Genomic DNA, 14,572 nt, shown 5'->3' with positions numbered 1-14,572 from the left:
TTTCCAATGGCTTTTATAGTGGCAAACCTTGGCAATTAATATTGAAGTTAATAAGAAAAATGTGTACAAACCTAATTATTGTGAGTTAATTAAACTGAAATGCTTTCACTCTAATTCAAATTAATCAAAAAGATGTTACACATTTGTTCTATATTATATCCATTTATATAGCTGTAGTTATTGGCATGTCACTGAAACAGTCACGAATCCTTTAAGAGTGCTAAACCCACATTGAAATAATTAAAGCAGTGGTTACCTAAATAGCACCTCCACAGTAGAGAGGACTCTCTAGGAATTTGTTTTTATCACATTTCTACAGCAGGTGACTAAATGCAAAGCTTTAAGAATGAGCCATGGATAAACTAGGGCAGTTGTTGCCAAAGGAGTACCCTTTTGGAAGTTGCAACTAGGCTATCTAATTTCCAACAGATAGAAGCAGAATGGGAGGCTGTCCCTTTAAATGCAGCCTTTTATGGGTCAGCTAAAGCAATGACTGCCTAGACAAGAATGTCAGAGGGAAGGAGGTAAGCAGATCAGACAGATTATAAAGAGGCACTAGACTGTTGAGGTATTTTAGACCTCGTTGATGCCAAATTCAGCAATGTGAAACCAAATGGAAAGCCAAACATAGAGGAGTCTAAACCTAAGAAAATACACCCTGGTTGCTCACTAACACTAGTTGAGTATACCAAAATACCTAGGCAATGAGCAAGATGGCTACTGGGTTATAAAAAGCCTCCCATGTATTATGATTGGCCAGCACAACAAAAAAAACAATTGCCCCCTGAAGCAAACAGAAACAGCAACTTATGTTTGAAGCTATGTTCATCCAATAAATTGCAATAAATATACATTACAAAGATTAAGTGACTTAGGAGAAACGAGGACCTGTTCAGTAAAGCTTACAGTCTAATCTTATATCAACTCTACATAATGTTTAAACCCCTTTTTTTTATTTTCATGATCAATGACTTAATATACAGACTACACATGTACATTGAAAGACCCTTTAACCCATTAAACAATTATTATGCAATGTCATACAAATACAGTATATCTGAGCATGATATTCTTATTTAGTTCTAAAACTTATTGGAAGGCCCAATGCACTGGAAGGGGAGCTATCTTATTTTAGACCACTATATTTGGGTGCTCTGCCAGGCACCCTAGGCAGTCTAGCTGGCCACAGGTTGTTCTCTCAGAGGGAACAAGAAAACCCCAGACCAGGAGTAGGCAGAAGTACATGCCAAGAGCCCCCCTTTATTTTGCCCTCAGAAGCAGATGCCTCTTCTGCCTACCCCTAGTTCTGGCCCTGCCAGGTAGGGTCAGTAGTGCCTATAGACACAAATCTGTAATGTATTTTAATTATAATTTCAGATGCTCTGACCTTAGGGAGCAAAGTTTAGTCTTTCTAAATGATATCTCCTGTTTAACTATTTATATATAAGCTACAGAGCGTCATCCACAGGAGTACATTGTTCAGGCTGACTGATTGGATCAGACTGAAAGTGTGACGTATCCAATGGCTTCAAACATTCAGTCTCAGGATCGTTATGGGCACCTGAGGCTCTTGAAATACATACAGTAAATGAATGTATGATTTATGTTTCAAAACCTGCATTACCAGAGATTTTTCTGGCCTATATGGTTAAGGGCAGGTAATGGAAGCCCATGTTGACCAGTCCTTGTTTTTAAACAAGGTACCCACACTAATGGTAGTAGCAAACCAAAAAAATGGTTGGTGCTTGCTGCAGGGGTATCACCCGTCGTTCATATGTGAAAAAAAGTTTATGTAATATTAATACATACCCTTAAATCCATATGCCTAATCCTCCCCTGTGGATTGCATAGCAACTAGGTATGCAGTGAATCCACTTTTTAGGATTTGGCCAAATTCAGCCTAAGGTGTGAACAATGCAGGGACCAGTTGATCTTTTGAAGCTTATAAAAAGTTAAACAATCAAAGCAGCCAGACATTAACTGAGGGCCACACAAGAGGGTGTGCCAGCCGCCAGTTTAACAGCATTGGCATAGAAGGTGAAGAGTTAAAGAAAGAAGGAAAGAAAGAAAGTAGCATGCTGCTTATTTGTATAAATGATAGAGCAGGGGGAAATATAATTATAAAAGATTGCTACACTCATGGTTCAATATACAGCTAATTCTATTTATGGATGTTTTACACTTACCTTTCTACAAATCCTAAATGATGACACTTAAGGCTCACCATTCCACTGATCTGGTTTAATAAGGATCTGTGAATAATTCAGGTCATATATAGTGGTACAGTATATATAGTTTCAGTGGGTTTGTATAAGTATGTGTGCTGGGTTTTATTTGAAGAGGTTGAACTTGGCCTTGGTCTTTTTTCCACCCAACTTAACGATGTAATTATATGTAAATAAGAGAATTATTTAGCCCACTGGCAATTTTTATCCCACTTTTTTCTCATGTGCATGCAGCAAACCTTCCTAAACCCAAGTGCTGAATTTAGCAGAGAAGCTTGTCAACCTCATTTTCCTTTAAGCTTTGGAAGGTTCCTTTCTGCTCTTTAAAAAGATGTACTGTACTACCTTTAGAGGGACTTTGTAAGAAAAATATTGTAAAGAAAGCTATTATTATTATTTACTGTTTTGTAAAAGTTGACCTCTACAATGAGGTACAAAAGGCCTTTAAAAAAGACACTAGAATAAATACCTGAATCAACAAAACAACCGGAAGTGTTTCAGTCTTGTGGAAATAGAACTATAGAATGTATCTCTTGTTTGGTGTCATCTGTAACTGAGCTGGAACTAGGGTTATTATTATTAACATGTTTTTATAGAGCGCCATGTATTTTCGCAGCGCTGTAGGCAGAAAAGGCACCTGCCTAGGGTGCAATGGGGGGTGCTGAGCAGGTACCTCTTGAAAAGCCTTCTGCCTTCCCATAGTCTGGGATTTCTTGTTGCTGCTGGTTCCCCTTTATCTGATCGCCTCCCCTGTTGGTGACTACATGTGCACACTCATGTTTGCGTGAGCATGAACGGGGGGTGAGGTGGCCGGACGATTGTCTAGGGTTCCTGGTTGGCATGGCCCATCTCTGATCTGTAAAATATAACTGGCTTACTCACACCAAAAAATGTGTTACTAGACCTCATAACAGATACCTACAAACATCCAGCTATTGCTATAGAACAAGTCCCAACATTTCACAACAACCAATGCTGGGAGTTTTAGCAACAATGGTAGACTGATAGTATAACTACATGTTAATAATAATAAATAATGGCAGCAAAACAGGATCATCGCCACCATTCTATTTTCTAGGCAAAATTTGTCCCACTTATCCATTGCAGCTACGTGAAAAATGCCAACTCCAAGAATTTGACTTGAAATTAAAAGAACGGTGGACACTAATATGATGTTTAAATCCAGTATCGAGAATCCATGCTTCATAATTATACCCATCATTTTCTAAAGATTTGGGCACCCTGGGAATCACTGGCTTCAGGTTAAATAAGATATCTCTCATAATAACCTCTTATTCAAAGCTAGACCTATTCACTTATTACCTCCAATTGTTCTGCTTTATAAATTGCCCTTGAGGTTTTTTTCTGTATTTTCCTGTTCTTATTTTTTCTCTCCTTACTAAGCTCACAATTCTGTACTGTACTTATAAAGACTATTATATAATCTCACCACTCACATGGCTTATTGGTTTAGGTCATGGTAAACCTTTAAATGGAGCATATGTAGGTGATCCTTATCCACCCTTTTCACTGTTCAAAGTTTCATATGCAGTTGTATGTTCCGTTGGCTTATTGTAAACAAAAATGTTCAAGGGGGCCAGTTGTTAACACACCAAGGTGTTATGAGTTACTTGGGGGCCTGGATCGTTGGAACATAGGTTCATATTCTGAATGTTTGACTTTTAAAGCAAAAATAAATAAATAGAATGGATTTTGCAAAAGAAAGAGCTTAGCCAAGAAAGCTAATTTATGCAAGTTTCCTTTTACAACGATTTCCTGACATTTAACTTCAACATCAAAGCCTACTGTATGAACAGTCACGTTTTGATTAAAAATATTGACTTTTTTTTTAAAAAAATAAATGTGTACTTCAGAAAATATCTGCACAACATTTGCATTTCAACTATATTAGCACTGATAAAAAGGGAGATTTAAGCAGACAGAGTTTGATGACTGGCAAGTGCCAAACAAATTTAAAGGAGAATTTTTCCTGTAAATCATTCACAGTTTTTATTTGTATGCAAATTATTTTGAATAACCTTTAAAAACTTTTTTTAAATATATTAAGTTGAAAAGTGTTCAATAACTAGTGATGGGCGAATTTGCGCGAAATTCGTGAAACGGCGCCGTTTTTGACGCCGGCGCCCGTTTTTTCAACGCCGGCGCCCGTTTTTTTACGCCGGCGCCCGTTTTTGACGCCGGCGCCCATTTTTTTTAAACATTTTTTTGACGCCGGCGAATTCGCGCCAGCCGAATAAATTCGCCCATCACTATCAATAACATGTTATTATTATTAGCCAATTTATAATTACATGTTTCAAGTGGAAAAAGTGAGCGTTACTCAGTAAGAAAAGGGCTTTGGATTTTTAGGGCAAAGAATAGAGAAACAAAGAGAGAAAATAACGTTGCATCACATTAATGTGAAAAGTTTATCCAAAAGATAAGGCAATACAGAATAAATATATCATGGTAAAGATCTAAATCGGACAACAGTCCTTGGAAAAAGAAGATTAATATTGTAAATGCTTCCTCAAGTGTAGAAGGCTTCCGAGAGGTCACAACTTAGAACCAGATGCAATTCAATCTGAAAGACTTATCTTCTAATTGAATTCCACATTTCCCCATAGACTGTAATGATGTTTTCATGTGATAAACTATGAAATAAAAATTTATAATTAAACTAGCCATAAAGAAGAGAGACATGGCACCCAGTCCAGCGAGAGACTGGATGCCCCTTGTACCCATGTAGCACTACAATGTGTCTAGTTGATGACCATCAAGTGTCTACCAAGCCTGCCAAGATAATATAAAGTGAGAGGGAGGCAGAGTCTCGACTGTTTGAACACAGTGTAGCTTATTTTTGGGAATTTGTTGTGTTTATCTGATATTATGCTGAACGGTGTTTTTGTTACCCATCATCCAATTAAGCAGCAGCAAAACTGTTTTCAAAGTAGGATGTTGGCTAACATGTTGGTGCAAACTTTGCAGATAAAATCCAGAAACATGCTTTGAATCAGATGGCTCACAACAGACACCATTATCTCCCCCAAAACAGACATTTCATTGTGAAACTTTTAAAACTTAGGCCTTCTAAAACATGCTCTGTGCTAACAAAGTGCAGAGCCCTGTACCATTGTATTGTTGTTATTATTATTATTATTATACCTCCTTCACTATATATTGTTCATTTGGGTTGGAGGAACAATGAATCACAATTTGATTTCTATCAGTTTCACCAATGAATCCCTCAAGTATGCATATTTTATTGGATATCAGGAGAATGTGCTTTTATTCTGTGTTGTCCTCTTGTAATAGAAGATTGTTTTATTAATTTTTTGTTGAAGGTAAATGTAATTATGTAGTCAGTGACCACAATGAACAGCACAAAAAAACCTCTCCTACAACTCTTCTTTAGCTCCAAATACTGTAACCTATCTATATAATGCTTTCTTCTCAATATAAACTCTCGTTTCATGATGGAATAATAATTGCTTCAGCTTTATCTCTTGTTGTTACAAACTGAACTTCAACAGAATTGTACTGATAATTAGGAAATTTCCCAGTGATTGTTCATAATACATTTCCCAATAAATCACTGTGTGCTCCTGAGCGTGATATGCAATTGCCTGATGCAGGCTGAACGTATTAGCTTAGCCTGCACCGACCTAAATGCTCTACTTCTGTATAATTGGGGTGAATACGTGCAGAAGAATGTAATGTACTTTAATGAAAGCAAATGTGCAATTTTTTTTCCTACCCTGTAATTTTTTCTCTGTTAGAGCCATAATATTTTATCCTGTGGCGTGGCATGACCCTGACCAATAAAGTGGCGATCCTATTAAAAGTATATCTTATTCATTTGTGTAAATTCTCTCTAATACCGTAATTGTATGTGTGACAATAATCCAAAGCATTTTTCTCTATTGTTGTGTCTCCTAAAATGCTGGCTGAACGGCCTCCTGTTGGAAATAAATACCATGGAGACTCATTACAAAGACATACAACACAGTTTAGCTCCTAGCTTTGCTTTTTATTCATTACATTTGGTGGCTATGCCCTTCAGCGAGATAAGTATCTCTGCATCTTTGATCCCTATGTGGGAGTAAAGTACTATTAGAGTAATGTGGCCAAGTTGCCAATGTGTTTTGCAGTAACTTTTTGTTAATTGCTATTGATATTTACAATGTTATGAAAAAGAGGGCTCACTTTCAATGCTATGTATGAGTTTTCTGAGGCTGAATATTTATTGAATTGTTTGGCTGTATATCAAAACAATTAGAATGGGATTTTTGACTTTTTGTAGCACAGTGTAGCACAATTTTCATTCTTTGTATTTTATAGTATGGCCAGTTCTATCATTTAATTAGCAGACTTTCCATTGGTCTTTATTTATTATAGATTTTTAATTAATTTGCTTTTTTCTTTTGAATCTTTCCAGCTTTCAATGGGGGTCCCTGACTCTTAAAGCCAAAAAACTATTGCTCTGTGAGGTTACAATTTTAATGTTATTATTATTTATATTCTATTCAGGTCCTCGCCGATTTATATTCCATATTATATGTATTTTCACTTGTGCTTTTTGTGTCAATTTTTTTAATCCACAACAAGGTGGAAAGCAACATTTGCGTTTACAAAACTCTTCCAGCAGTTAAACCAATGGGATATGCAAATGAGAGCTACAGTGTATAGTTATAGATCTAAATATTGCAGTGTGAATATAGTTAGCCCATGAGATTTACTCTTTCCTTTCTTTCTGAACAGCTGGGGTGTCTGTTTGACTGGACAAGTGTTGATAGATCTTGGTGACTTAGGTAAGCACATTTTTGTTCCCAATTTTCATTATCAATGTTCTGTACAAACAAATGGGTTATCGCCATGCAGGAGACAGAACAAAAATGTAAACAATTGCCTCTATTTATAAGTATTGATCAGTAAAAATTTTTGCCGAGTTTCGCTTCAAAAATAATGGCCATAGACTCCAATGGGTTTTGGTGAATTTTCACTGTTTCGCGATATTTTTTCCAAGCGAAATGGGTCAGATTTGCCCATTACTAGATAAATAACATGTAGGGTGCTGAGATAACAGTATAATTTAACTCTTCAAATGCTTTGAGAACCCTAGCCCTTATGTACTATGACTTCCAGTAGCAAAAGTAATTTATTAGTGCTTGGCCTATTGGTGTTAGGACTGCAATATTGTACTGCAAGTACATGAAAGAAAATAACTTTCAGTTGATGGTAGAAAATGTACATGGACCTACTGCAAAACTATGTTTTTTGTACTCCTTTTTTGAAAAAATGCACAATCCCCATATTCCTAACAAAACGACAATTATTCCCAGCAATTATCTGTGGATCTGTATAAGCTAGTAATCACAAATATAGCGGCCACAAAAGGCTCACTATAACATATTTGTAGCAAGACTTTGTAAGTCTCCTCAGTGTTGATCTCAGTTGGGAAGCATTGATATCATAATGAAGTCATACAATTATGCAAAATTGTAAATCATAGCAAATTCTCTTGCTTCTACTTCTACTGTACTTTAGATTCACTAATGTTGACAGAAACCTTAACTGTACTTGGCTGATGAAAGATAAAGTTTCAAAGCTGTTAGCTAAAGTGAAGGTGAGAGAGTGTAATAGACCGTATGGTATACAGCCACAGGTAACTTGGGACAGACTTACTGGATAGTATATTTCATCTCCCAGGATTCTATATTTGGAAAAGCAACAAGATGTCTGCACTTTAAAGCCTGGGAATACAGTATATACTGAATAGTACTGATGACATAATTTTATTGAGTCACAATTGTATTTATGGAATAACTAATCCTCTACTGTAATCTATAAGGATATTAGAGGCTGCCTACAATTTTCTGAAAAACAATAAAAAGACTGAATATCTAGGCTACATAAATCTGGGGTGACTTCCCATATCCTGATACAATTATGTATGGATTAGGTCATCTATTATAATTCCTAAATTGAATTCTAAATAAACAAAGTAAGTAATTAAACCTATCTTTACTGGCATATACAAAAAAGACAACTATTCCCATGACACACCCACACTAGGGCAGCCATTGAGCTAGCAGAGGTACTGTAGTACTAGTTAGCTCTTGTATGTATTTATTATTATTATTATTATTATTAACATTTATTTATATAGCGCCAGCATATTTCACAGCATTAAATAAGTTCTACTAAATAAATGTGCATTTTAAGAATATTTTCAGTGTAATATTCAATATATCTACCCGAGCAGGTAACGCTGAATGGATCTAGTTAGTTCTTTGCTTAGTCAGGGATCTCCACACCTTGACTATAGTACAGTAGAAGTCTTTCACAACCAGGGGATCAGGGATCCTAAACAAAGAAAACTGTTCCATGCTTCCTGCCCAGATGTATTGAAAACTCAATAGAAAAATTAAAACACTCTGGAAATATTACAGGTATCCGGAAACCGGTTATCCAGGAAGCTCCGAATTATGGAAAAGGCCGTCTCCCATAGACTCCATCATAATCAAATAATCCAAATGTTCAAAAATTATTTCCTTTTTCTCTGTAACAATAAAACAGTACCTTGTACTTGATCCCAACTAAGATATAATTAATCCTTATTGGAAGCAGAGCCAGCCTATTGGGTTTATTTAATGTTTACATGATTTTCTAGTAGACAAGGTATGAAGATCCAACATCCATTATCCGTAAAAAAACAAGGTTCTGGATAACAGGCCCTATACCTGTAAATCTATTTAGTTATTAGTTAGTGAACATCCCCTTTAATTGTGGTATTGGTTAGCTACTATCCTGCTCACCATGCGAGGGTAAAATAAAATAGTATCCTTAATCTCTAATGACTCAGTGCCACTTCCCAAAATATCATTAAAGGCCTTTCACTGGATCCCTTTGTTCTTGTAAAATAACATTTCTCTGCGTGTATGAAACACTTGGCTATGCCAGGCCAATTCAAAAGAGCCATAGAATGAGGAAGACTCAGGTATTGATTGGCCAGGCTTAGAAAGAGTCCAAACTGAGCCAATTGCACAACATTACAACATAAACAACGTCCTCGCACATTGTGCCAATTCTCTTAGTTCTTAATAAAGTCAAATACAGAAGCAGACAATAATACATTATAATATAAATATATAAATATATGTTTATATATTATATGACCACTGACTGAGCAAAGATGTCTACTCTACCAGTGATTATTGGACTACAACTCCCAGACATGTGCTGGGAGTTGCAGAAGACTAATAGAATAGACAATGCATGGACATGTACCATTGAATATTTCTATATTATGTTCTTCCGTGTTTTGTTTTAAGGAACTAGGACTTTTGTCACTAGCATGCATATATATATACCTTTTGTTATGCACTTGGCCCTCTGACCTTTATCTTAGAAATTGTGCACATTGTTTGCTGCCTGCCCTGACTCCTGTTTATTATGTACTATAAAAGAACTTTTTTTTTTACCTTGGCCTGGCAGTTGACCTTGAAGACCATTGTTATGTTAGGCACTGCTAGAAATAACTGTGATTTTATATTATAGCATCCTCCTGGTCCTCATTAACATGCAATATTATTAAACTTTAATACAATTCTAAACCCACATACTAATTTCTGGTGACAGGGTATTCAAGATGAAGTCAAAGGTGACTCTGTAAGCAGACATGTGTCAGACTGCAAGGCATTGTACTTTACAGGTTACTGTCAAAGAATTCCTCAGAGGTCTGTTCTTGGATCCCACATATACTTGACCTGTTTATTAATGTATGACTCTGTAGCTAACATGTAGAACACTGTCATGCAATGGATTAAAGAGAGAATTATTATTGTACCAAGATATTTAGAGAAGTTGTTGAAAAGAGCAGATGAACCATAAATGGTTTCAAATTACTATACATACAATATTTAAGATTTATGCAACAATAAACAAGCAGGGCCATTTCTAGATGTAGGTGGTTATCAAAATCTGAATTTATCTGATTTTTTCCACTAAAAATTTAAAAAATGTAAAAGTAAAAAAAAAAATGGTGTCAACTCAATGGTATTTATAAAAAAAAATCCATTATGAATCCCTGCAATCCAGGGCCAGAATTAAGGGGTAGGCAGAGTAGTCACGTGTCTAGGGCGCAAAGCTGGTGGTGCCAAGTTTTATTTTTCGCATGAGTGTTTTTTGCACATCCAAGCGTGACTTTTTTCTGCGTGCCTGTTTGGCCGCTATGATCCATTAAAACAAGAACTAATCACATTATTTAGGGGTTAATTTACCCTCGATATTCGACTGCCGAATTGAAATCCTTCGACTTCGAATATCGAAGTCGAAGGATTTAGCGCAAATAGTTCGATCGAACGATCGAAGGAATAATCGTTCGATCAAACGATTTAATCCTTCGAATCGAACGATTTGAAGGATTTTAATCCATCGATCGAAGGATTATCCTTCGATCAGAAAAACCTTGGAAAGCCTATGGGCACCTTCCCCATAGGCTAACATTGGCCTCGGTAGGTTTTAGGTGGCGAACTAGGGGGTCGAAGTATTTTTTAAAGAGACAGTACTTCGACTATCGAATGGTCGAATAGTCGAACGATTTTTAGTTTGAATGATTCGAATAGAAGTCGAAGGTCGAAGTAGCCCATTCGATGGTCAAAGTAGCCAAAAAAAACATTCGAAATTCAAACTATTTTTCCTCTATTCCTTCACTCAAACTAAGTAAATGGGCCCCTTACTGTATAATGGTGTGTGTTATGCCGCTGTTTTTACATCACCTCAAACTTTGCCTAAGCAATTAAAGTCAGCTGGGTAAGTGGAGATGGCAAGTCAATTCGTGCAAAGTTAAAAAAAAAGCAAGGGAAAAGTGGCAGAGGAGAAGTGCTTGTTGCTTTTAGGTTGCCATTTTTCAGCTACATACATTGTAACTTGATAAATACACAGGATTTTACTCTGTGATGCCTGGCATTCATATAAAAATGTGATGTGCTTGACTTCCACTTTTTTACCCAACATCGATAAATAGATCCCAAAGCATACCTGCACAATCAAGAAATACATTTTCAGTCCAAAGCCGATTTAACTTTCACTCTGTCTTTAGTGCACTGAGGCTTTTCCCTACTGGCATCTCCCTAAAGACAGCTTTGTTAACCTATTATTGCAGTTGACTTAAAGCCTCCAATGTACTGATTTAATTGCCTTGGAACCGAGGAATATGATTTGGGATGTAATTATAGGTCCAGGATATATTTTCATGCCTGGAGAAGACAGAAAGTAGAAAGCATTACTGGCGAGGGAAGATATGTAATACCACGAGAAGCATTCGGTAGCTAAAGAAGCCTAGAGTGATTCATTTAATTAAAGCTGCTTCCCCCCCTTGAGCAAGTCAGTCTGGTCACTTTTTCCTTCAATTCATGCCTCACAAGACAAGTGCAATTTCCAAAGTGTTAGCACATGACTAGTAATGAAGAGTAGTGGAAACGCATTGAACAGAATAAAATGTAGCCAGCAGTTTCACAGACAGAGGAACTTCCCAATCGTATAAACATAAAATATGCATATTTGAAATTATGCACGTGCTGTTTTGTTTTACAAAATATTTACATACGTAAATGAGAGGAAACCTCATTAACATGCATTAACTAGTCAGATATTTGTAGAAAGTTTACTATAATACTTTCACATTTCCCATCTGCTTTCTTCCCTACTCACTGATATAAATCAGACAAGGTAACGATAAAGTGAACATTTGAATCAGGATTGAAAAAGTGGATCAACTCCGGCAGCTACTTCAGGACCATAAGTTTGGTAGGCAACAGAAAAATATAATTGTATAAAAATGGATCTGGGAAAAATAGAATCTATTTCATTACTTTTGTCTTATTGTCAGCACCATTGCAGTGCATTTACTATTCCCCTGGACAGCAGTGCAAGACTATTAAAGGAGAAATAAATCCTAAAAATTAATATGGCTAAAAATGCCATAATTTATATACTGCACCTATTGCACCGGCCTAAAGTTTCAGCTTGTCAATAGCAGCAATGATCCACGACTTCAAACTTGTCACAGGGGGTCACCATCTTGGAAAGTGTCTGTGACACTCACATGCTCATTCTTATCCAGCAGAAAATGAGGTTGGTCTGTAATATAAGCTGATGCTACAGGGCTGATTATAAAATTCTGGTGCTAGTTGCACTGGTTTCTGTGTTGCCATGTAGTAATTATTTCTATTCTATGGGGCCCATTTACTTAGCTCGAGTGAAGGAATAGAAGAAAAAAAACCTTTGAATTTCGAATGTTTTTTTTTGGCTACTTCGACCATCGAATTGGCTACTTCGACCATCGAATTGGCTACTTCGACCTTCGACTATGAACTAAAAATCGTTCGACTATTCGACCATTCGATAGCTGAAGTACTGTCTCTTTAAAAAAAACTTCGACCCCCTACTTTGCCACCTAAAACCTACCGAGGTGCCATGTTAGCCTATGGGGAAGGTCCCCATAGGCTTTCTTCAATCGGTCGATCGATGGATTAAAATCCTTCGTATCGAACGATTCGAAGGATTCAATCGAACGATTTTTCGTTCGATCGTTCGTTCCATCTATTTGCGGTAAATCCTTCAACTTCGATATTCGAAGTCGAAGGATTTACATTCGGCAGTCAAATATCGAGGGTTAATTAACCCTCGATATTTGACCCTATGTAAATCTGCCCCTATGTGTACTGTATATTGTGAGTGGGTCCCTAAGCTCAGTAAGTGACATCAGCACAGAGCATGTGCAGTGAATCAGCAGAAAAGAAGATGGGGAGCTACTGGGGCATCTTTGGAGACACAGATCTTTACTGCTAAAGGTCTGTGGTTGCCTTGGGCTGGTTCAGAAGCCCAAAACATAATGTACAACATTTCTACCTACCTCTTTAATTACGCTTTAGTACTCCTTTATGTAGCGCAAAAGCCTGTCTGAATGATGCAAAGTTAGGTAATGGCCAAACACAGGCTTTGCTGTATTCATGGGGCTAACCACATGTCACTGCAGCAATTATTTAAGGAAGGAAGGCAATGCACAGGGACAATTCTCTGCCCCTGACAGCCCAGAAATTGTGCTCTCTGCCCTGGAAGAATTCAAAAATTGGAATTTCTGCTCTTAATATTACTGTGATTTTTTTATTGCCACTGTTAGTCTCGGGCTGCTGCCGCTTGAGTTTTTCAACTTTTGGCTGTCAAAGGGTTAAGAAATGTACAGAAAAAAATTTGTTTCACTATAATGAGTTGAGGTAAGTATATACAGTATAAGTAGAGCGGGTTAAAAACGAAAAGTTTGGTAAAAGGGCAGAGAGATAGAATAGCAGAGAGTGGGTGATAGACTGGATGTAGAAAATAAACCAAACAAACATATTAAAGTAGGGTATGTTTATCAATGCAAGGAACTGAGGCAATAAAGAGGGAGACGATAATAAATGAGCCTAAAAATTAAGTAAAAAAGATGGTGCAACAGAAAGGTTGGTGGTGATGCTTGAAAAAAGGGAGAGGTACATGGCATGAAGAATAGCAAAAGGGAAGAAGGCAGTGATAATGTAGGAATATGATAAGGAACTCAGAGAGAAATAGGAGAAAGAGAACAGGCAAAGCATGAAGCACAATGTGAAGTCCTTGCACAAGAGTTGGAGGCTAGACGGTACAGAGCGTTATCCTTTGCTTCTCGCCTGGAACAATTGCAAATTCTAACCTTTCTGCGTTCCTCGCACAAGGATGTTGTACACGTGTTTCTGTCATACATATTAACTGTAATGGATTTTCTTTGTTAGATGCATCAACCCTGGGCTGGAGTGGATAATACTGCTGCATATAATTGAGTAGTATTACTAAATTAGATAATAATACTTGGGTGGGTGCACAGAGAGTGGCCACAATAAACTGTGCAGTAGTTATGTACAGTATCACCCAGCCATACCCACTGAAGGCCTTGAGCACTTCCACAACTTTTAGTTAGTTCTTTTACTGAAGGGGTGGACTTCAGGGACATGACAATAGGGGGACCTATTAGTAAAACCGGCCCCATGAGTTCTCAACAGCAGTGCGTCTTTAGTAAACAGGTTATTGAAGGTTTGGGGTGCCCAAAAACTTTGTTTTGTTTTTTTCAATTTATAGTACTGACACACAGTGGGTCTTGGATAGTGAGACATTTTATTTGAAGGATTAGGTATGTTGAAATATTAAAATTTTAATATACATAAGCTGCACCGATTGTTTTCTTAGCTGGAGAGAAAACTCCATGACATTTGTTAGCCTCAATGGATTTGCAGAGCAATTTCTTTGTGAAGCAGTAAAATTAGATTGATCAG

General features: G+C 37.0%; 1 protein-coding gene across 1 annotated transcript in view; it reads left to right on the top strand.

The window, feature by feature from the left end:
- lrfn3.S (leucine rich repeat and fibronectin type III domain containing 3 S homeolog) overlaps nt 1-14,572 on the top strand; it is a 314,470-nt gene that overhangs the window by 191,666 nt on the left and 108,232 nt on the right. Inside the window, exon 3 of the mRNA XM_018233277.2 lies at nt 6,987-7,036. The gene's annotated coding sequence lies outside the window, so the exon portion shown is untranslated. The remainder of the gene's footprint in view (nt 1-6,986; nt 7,037-14,572) is intronic.

Source organism: Xenopus laevis, chromosome 8S (genome assembly GCF_017654675.1).
Source record: "Xenopus laevis strain J_2021 chromosome 8S, Xenopus_laevis_v10.1, whole genome shotgun sequence".
NCBI classification, from domain to species: Eukaryota; Metazoa; Chordata; class Amphibia; order Anura; family Pipidae; genus Xenopus; species Xenopus laevis.
This window is presented reverse-complemented; position numbering and strand designations above follow the sequence as displayed.